Raw genomic sequence first — 8,470 nt, 5'->3', positions numbered from 1 at the left:
ACTCAACTGTCTTATTTCTGTGTGTAAACAGTACTACAATACATTTTCTTAGCTCAGTAATATCAAGCATTTGTTTTGAAAGATGATAGTGTACTTTTATAAGCTATTTTAATGTAAAGTATCTTGTTATATTTGGCACAGTGTATATGCTGTATATACTGTATACAGAAGTAGTGTATTGTATATGGGTCCTGCTGACCCAGTTTATGCCTGTAATTATACACATGTATGTGTATATGTGGGAAATTTTACATGTGTAAGTATATACACTATGTGTAGAGTACTAGTCTTTGGTGATTGTATTGTACAGACTAGTTTGAGTGCTGCCTCCAGGGAAAAGGCATTCATAGTCTAATGTGAAGAGTGTACTAGAACATGGTGGTTGATACTACACCTTTATCTGTCCAAGTTAATTATACAGTAAAGGCAAAAGAGAGTATTCAGCTCACAAAGAAGAGCCTTATAGATTGTAGTACTGTACTGTCTAACTAATGTATTTAGTGTATTACTGTTTGGCAATTTGTTCAAAAATTATAGTCAGTGTGTAGAGACAAGGTGTATAGGAGTTTAACAGGATGGAAAGGAAATTTTGATTTTCTATGGAAGTTGGAGGGATTCAGAAACAGGAGAAATAAAACTATAATAGAGATAAATATTAGAGATGTAGGAAACTAGACATGAAGATTGACAGAGATTTTTTAAAAAGGTGAAGGAAAACAGTAAATATGGAGAGAAAGGTCAAACAAGGCAAGAGTGTCAGTTGTATTAAGAGGAATATAGGTTGTGTGGTAGGAGGAAATAAGAGTTGAGCAGAATTGATAGACTAGTATATAGGAATCAGGATAAGTACCTGGCTAGAATGTGTAGGTGCCTGTGTCTACTGAGTCAGACTCAGCCCTAGCAAACTCTGTGTTGCTGGCACAACTGCTACATTCAACTATCAAACACTGAAAATCATTCTTCTATAGTTGGGTTGTATTTATACTATTCTTCTACAATAATACATATTGTCCTCAATCATACTAGCATTCTACCTCTTCCCTGTGAGTGTAACACACCTTTCCTTTTGTCCACCACTATTACTATAATGCAAAATCTGACAAAAAATCTCAGAAATTTAGAACTTGTTAGCTTCTCATATAACAGTTGTACAATAGTGTACAAAGCAGTCCTGTACTCAGACAACAGTCAGTAAAGCCAAATTGTGAGTACATTGACTCTACTCACTTGCCTAGTACCTTATTAGACAGGATCCTAGGTTACTGTCAAGTTTCCCAATCTACACAATATTAAGACATGTAGTAATACTGTTACAATTCTCTACTCTTATACCTTCAGTTCTGAGGGTTCTACACCCTTCTGTACTAGAACTCAGGACTTCTGTCCCTTAAGGGTACTGTCTATAAACTATATGTGTACTGACTCTTACTACTACCCTTTCTTACTTTATCATTCTATTCCTTTGACTACTCCTTCATTCTTTGTTCATTCTATAGTCTCTTACCCTTTGTCCATCCCTTTATTCTTTGTACCTTTATCTTTGACCTTCCCTTTCTTTCATTCTTTATGACTTATCATTCTTAGTAGCTCATACTCCCTGAGTACTCTTGTGTAGTTTAGTATATATAGGTATACAAGATTAGACTGGTCCTATAGTCTTAATCTTGTCTACTCTAGATAGTCCTGTACTCTTAGACTCACTCTATATACTCTACTCTTGTCTTACTCTCTCTCTCTGCCCATTCTACAAGTTCTAACTATGTTCTAGTACTTACATTCTGTATTTCTGTTGTGTAGGATAGTTGTAGCCTGGGTCCTCTTACTAAGCCTTTAGGTCCTCTCTACACTGTTACTAACATTAGATTAAGACTACCTATTACTACTCTACAACTCTCCTACATTTTGAGCATTAGTACTTACTATTGTGTTGATCTCTTTTCTTTGTCCTAACCCTTCTACATTTTTAAATTTTAAACTTTCTAAACCCTCTTAAACTTTTGCCACCCTTCTTCTATTCATTACCCCTTTTAGTTTAGTGCCAATTCCTTTGTAGTGTAAACATAAACCCTTCTACACTAACTGCCACCCTTACTGTCCTACTAGATTAGTAGTTACAAGTAGAACTAGCTTAATATATGTAGACCTCTATCTAAGAGGCCTTTACTAATCACATACCCTCAGCCTCTTCAGAACCTGTTCTGATTGTTCTGGAAGTTACAACCTGTTCTAGAAAGAAAGTGTATGTAGCCTACCCTTTAGACTTTAATAAGTAGTACTTTAAGGACTTCTAGTACTAAGTCAAACTATACATAGTTACTACTTTAATCAATCTATCCTCAGATCTTGATTGTGTCCTATTCATCCTCTCCTTCATAAAGGAAGGCAACACAGCCACCTGGGCCCAGAACTGGATTGAAGAACATTAGATTAGAAGCCTGATCTAACTTCAGAACAATAAGTTGTATTCAGAATTCATAAGACAGCTCTGTACTTCCTTTATTAATCTGAATAAGAAGTGTAATATACAGAACAAGCTTGTGTCTCTGTAACAAGGCAAACATTCTACTAATACCTTCTTTCAGGAGTTTAATATCCTGGCCTGGAAGGTAGGATTCATACTTAGGTTCAATAATGTCCTTATTAGAATACTTGAAAAAGCTCTTTACTTAGAACTAGTTAATAAGATTCTTAGAATAATATTAGAACTGGTTACTTACACTAAGTAGAAGACACACACTATCTCCTTCAACTAAGCTGTAGCTTAGATGTGTTAAGTCTGTATAGAATGCCTGTACATGTGTCCAGCTCTAACAGTTCTAAGTCCACAGATTAATCTGCCTGTAATTCACAATTAATCTATTCTGATAAACATTAGAGAAGCCTAAAAGTAAGGAGTATACTTTACTTACAGAAAGCCAGAGTACTAGATTAAGGACTGTCTACAGAAGTAACAGTATATCTGTCAGGTCATTAGAGTAATAACAAGTAATGAGTAGGATTTGTAGTAAGAAGCCTTTTCTACAAATCTGGAAGTCACCTTAGAACTTCTAGACTCTAACTATATACTCTAGGATTTTGTAGAGGCCTAACAGTAAATGTAGTACTGAAGGGTTATGACTCAGATTTTTTAATAACTACTTTTGATTCTATAGACACTGTAGGATTAGAAGTAAATAAAGTAAGAAAAGTAGAAAAAGTAGAAAAAGTAGAAAAAATAAATCAACAAAATTATTTATTAGAAAGAAAAAAGTTGAAAACAAAAGTAGATAGTTCTCCTATTTCTTCTGATTCTTTTGATTCTTCTCTTCACACTTTATCTGAGTCTAAATCCACACAATCTGACCTACTACTTTTGTGTTCTAAAATCTTAAAATGTTTAGAACACTACCTAGCCTTGTTTACTACTCAGTAGTTTGTTTATAGTATTAAGCAGGGATAGTCTCAGCTGAGTTCACAGCTGAGGACATGAGTCTGTCCTTGTTAAAAGAGAGAGGTTAATAAGGAAATGTTAGTACATATACTTACCCTCTCAGACAACAAGGTTGTACAAGCTGTACATTCCCTTCAGAACAAGTAGTAGTTTATTAGAGAATGTTTCAGGTACTAGCTCTAGGTTCCTGTCCTCTTGGCTCCCTTCTTAGGATTCCCCCAGATCTGAACAATAGCTCTAGTAGACAGTAAATACACTAGTTTGTACATTAATAAGGCCTTTATGTAGGAACACTATCTCCCTACTTAATGTGTTCTACTTCTAATTCTAGTATATAATACAGACAGAACCCTAAACCAGAATAGTCAGATCACTAAGTTTGTCCAACTATGGATGACTATTTAGGATCATAAGGAAAGTATTAAGTTCAGAGTCACCAACCTTAGAAAGACAGACATCTTTATTAGATTCAAATGACTTAAGGCTTACAACCCTACTATTAACTAGTTAGAGTAGACACTCATGTTTGATTAGTGTTCTAAGTCTTACAGCTACCTTACACTACTGTTCTAAGTAGATACAGACACTTCTAATGTTACTAACAGTTCTAATAAAGATAACTAGTTGTTCTTCTTTAACTAGGATAAATATGTAGATACATATTCTAGTCAAGGTAGAACAGAGTTGATTTAAAGGATGTCTGAAACAGAACCAGTCTAGAATCCTCTCAGAACAACTCTACTCTAGAATACATGTAGACCTAGCCTGCCAGATTTTGTTTAAGAGTTCCCTAAAGTCTTTAGTAAAGAGGAATTTGACTAGCTTCCTAAACACTGTCTCTAGAACTATACAATTGAATTGACTAAGAGTTTCCAACCTAAAGATTGTAAGGTCTACCTACTTAACAGAGACAAGTAGGAGGTGCTTGACAAGTTCCTTTAGGAAAATCTTTAGAATAGCTGGATCTGACTTTTAAAGTCCTTTATAGCCTCCCCTTTCTTCTTTGTTAAAAAGAAAGATAGGAAGCTCTACCTAGTCTAGGATTATTGTTATCTTAATAAGAGTACTGTTAAAAACAAGTACCTACTCCCTCTAATTTAGAAGCTCATTAATAAGATACATACATTTAGGGTTTTCACTAAGTTGGACATTTAATAGGGATACAATAATATTCAGATCCAAGACAGAGATGAGTGGAAGGCTGTGTTCTGAACTAATTGTAGATTGTATAAACTGACTATAATGTTCTTTAGACTAACTAACTTGCTTACAATGTTCTAGTCATTCATGAATCACATTCTTACAGATCTGATTAACTCAGAGTATGTTAGTGTGTATCTGGACAACATTCTGATCTTCACTCAGACAGTTGAGTACTATTACTGACTGATCTGAGCAGTTCTACAACAGCTCTAAAATAATAAACTGTTCCTTTAAAAAGTAAAGTACTCTTTTGTACAAGAGTTAGTAGATTATCTAGGCTTCATAATTGGTGGAGGAGAGGTCTGTATAGATCCAGCAAAGGTAACTGTAGTTTGGAACTGGTTACAACCTTAGAACCTGAAACAGGTCTAAGTGTTTCTTAGGTTTGTAAACTACTACTAATACTTTATTTAAGACTTTAGTACTATTACTTGGCCCCTTTACAATCTTACTAGTAAAGATGTTCCTTAGTAATAGGATGATCAGTAGCAGTCTGTGTTTGAGTCCCTCAAGTAGACTATTACTAGTAAGCCTGTATTAACAGTTCTGACAGTTACAGACAAGTTCTGAGTTGAAGCCAACTCTTCCAACTTTGCAAATAGAGTAGTACTGTCCTAGTTTATTAACAGAAAGTAGTGTCTGATAGTGTTCTAATTAGAATCCCTCTCTGTAACAGAACAGAACTACCCTATTTATAACAAGGAACTCCTTACAATTGTCTGTTCCCTAGAGGAGTAGTATTAATATCTTCTTAGTACTGTACAGAAGTTTAAGATTTAGAGTGATCACCTTAATCTCTAGTACTTCCAGGTGTCTCAGAAGCTTAACTGTTATTAAGCTTACTAAATGTTAGAACTATAGGACTACAACTTTGTACTGACCTACAAACCCAGAACACAAATGATGAAAGCTGATTTACTCTCAAGACAAGTAGGTTATGAAAGGGAGGAGAATAATAACAAAAATCTTGTTCTCTTAGACAATTCCTGTTTTGTGTCTGAGACAATCCAAGAGATCTGACTTGAATCTGAGGATGTTAACTTTGTCACTTATATACAGTAAGCTCTGAGACACATACAGGACTAGGTTGTAGTAAAGTAGCTAGAGAAGTAAGCTAGGGATTAGAAGGAGGATAAAGATAGATAGGTTTACTAGAAAGGCCAACTGTACATTCTGAAGGATTAGAAGCTGTAGAAGAACATTGTCTAAACTTATTACAACAATTCAACTATAGAACATCTAGACTGACACAAAATGTAAGAACTCATTACTCAGAACTACTAGTGGCCAGGAATGTAGAAGGAAATCCTAAAGTATATGACTGGTTATAATATGTACTAACAGACTAAGGCCTACCAGACTAGGGTTTAGACTCCCCTACATTTGTATTAGATCCTAGATCACTCTTAGGAAGAAGTCTTAGTAGACCTGATTAGTAAGCTACCTGAGTCTCAGAGTTATAACACTATCTGTGTGATTGTTAACTAATTCTCTAAGTAAGTTTATACAGTTTCAACTCAAACAGAACTCACTTCTGAAAGTATAGTGTGTATCTATTAGGATTATGTCTTCTAGCTGTATAGACTCCCTCAGAAGCTCATTCACAATTACAAACTATAATTTGAGTCAAAATTCATGTAGGACTTGTATACACTTCTTAGAATTCAAGGGAACCCTTCTACTATATATTACTTACAGACTAACAGTCAAACTGAGTGAGTCAATTAGGAGATCAAGCTCTACCTCTGAATGTTCATCAATCATTAGTAATCAGATTGGTCTGAATAGTTAGCTCTGACAGAATTTGTATACAATAACTAGTAACACTCTGTAACAGGACAGTCCCTGTTCTTCCTTAATTATAAGAGACATCTGTACTAGAGGACAGTTCTGAACTAGAACAGTAGTTCTGAATCTATAACAGACTTTGTAGAACAGATACACAGAACCAGGAAGGATGTACAAGCTCTTTTAGAGAAGGTAGTATAGGTTATAAAGTAGAACTATGATTGGAAGAGGTCTGTAGCTAAGGATTACTAGCCTAGTGACAAGGTTATACTAGAAGCTACTAATCTGACCTTGGATCACCTAATAAAGAAGTTGGACAACAAGTGCTTTAAACCCTTTATTATTAAAAAGAAGGTTAGTATCTCTGTCTACAAACTCTAACTTCTAACAATATAGAAGTGTATATACTCAGTGTTTAATAAGGTTCTGTTGTCTCAGTACTATAATCCTAGTTTTCCTTCACAACAAAGACCCCCTCTACCTCTACCAGAACTTATTAGCTCTAAACTAGAATACAAAGTAGAGTATATAGTAGATACTAAGTTACTGTGTAGAAAACTCAAATTCCTTGTTTACTAGAAAGGGTACCTAGTTGAGGAGCATACTTGGGAACCTACTAAGAACCTCACCTATACTTCTAAGACAATCTGAGATTTCTATCAGCTTCATCCTGGTACTCTGTACAAACTCAGTCTTACAGATTTCCAAGCCTTACTATTCTAACCTATACTTGAGCTACTAACTAAGTCCTATGTTCACCAATTAGGACAATTGGTTTTAGAGGGAGGGTGATGTTACAATTCTCTACTCTTGTACCTTCAGTTCTAAGGGTTCTACACCCTTCTGTACTAGAACTTAGGACTTCTGTCCCTTAGAGGTACTGTTTATAAACTATATGTGTACTAACTCTTACTACTACCCTTCCTTACTTTATCATTCTATTCTTTTGACCACCCCTTCATTCTTTGTTCATTCTATAGTCTCTTACCCTTTGTCTATCCCTTCATTCTTTGTACCTTTATCTTTGACCTTCCCTTTCTTTCATTCTTTGTAGCTTATCATTCTTAGTAGCTTATACTCTCTGAGTACTCTTGTGTAGTTTAGTATATATAGGTATACAAGATCAGACTGGTCCTGTAGTCTTGATCTTGTCTACTCTAGGTAGTCCTATACTCTTAAGCTTACTCTATATACTCTACTCTTGTCTTACTCTCTCTCTCTACCTATTCTGTAAGTTCTGACTATGTTCTAGTACTTACATTCTATATTTCTGTTGTGTAGGATAGTTGTAGCCTAGGTCCTCTTACTAAGCCTTTAGGTCCCCTCTATACTGTTACTAACAAATACAAGATATGTTTAGAATAGGGTGAAAGTGTTACAAGTATGTATAATAGTTCTTATTGTCTTATTAATGTTCTCACAATGACTGTCTACCTCTTAAGTGTTAGAGACATGAAATTAGGGCTGAACAAAGTGTATTACACTCTAATATCTTACCCTTCCTTAGTTTTTACAACAATCCTAATAAGTATTACAGTTGTAACAGTCTGATACTCTCTTACTGTGAAAATAGGAATGTAAGTATGTATGTACACTGTCATCCTAATACTAATTGTATGTATATTGTGTGTATGAATGTTTAATCTCTATTCATATAGCTGGATTCAGCTTACATTCACAGTATTTTTACAGTTGACAGAGGTTAGTATAGTACTGTTTACTATCTATTTAGTAAAGCTACTAGTAGTGTATAGAGATATTAAAGTAGTATGTTAATTCCTTGATTCCTTAGTTCTTTGTACAAATTGTATGTTTAAAAGGATAATCTTTCTGTTTTGTAGCAAAATATTCTAATTAATAATGAAGGATGTGCTCTACTAGTAGATTTTGTGTTACAATTCTCTACTCCTGTATCTTCAGTTCTAAGGGTTCCACACCCTTCTGTACCAGAACTTGGGACTTCTGTCTCTCAGGGGTACTGTCTATAGACTATATGTGTACTGACTCTTACTACTACTCTTCCTTACTTTATCATTCTATTCCTTGACC

The sequence above is a fragment of the Fomitiporia mediterranea genome, assembly GCF_000271605.1.
Source record: "Fomitiporia mediterranea MF3/22 unplaced genomic scaffold FOMMEscaffold_2, whole genome shotgun sequence".
NCBI lineage: Eukaryota > Fungi > Basidiomycota > Agaricomycetes > Hymenochaetales > Hymenochaetaceae > Fomitiporia > Fomitiporia mediterranea.
Note: the sequence above shows the minus strand (reverse complement) of the source record.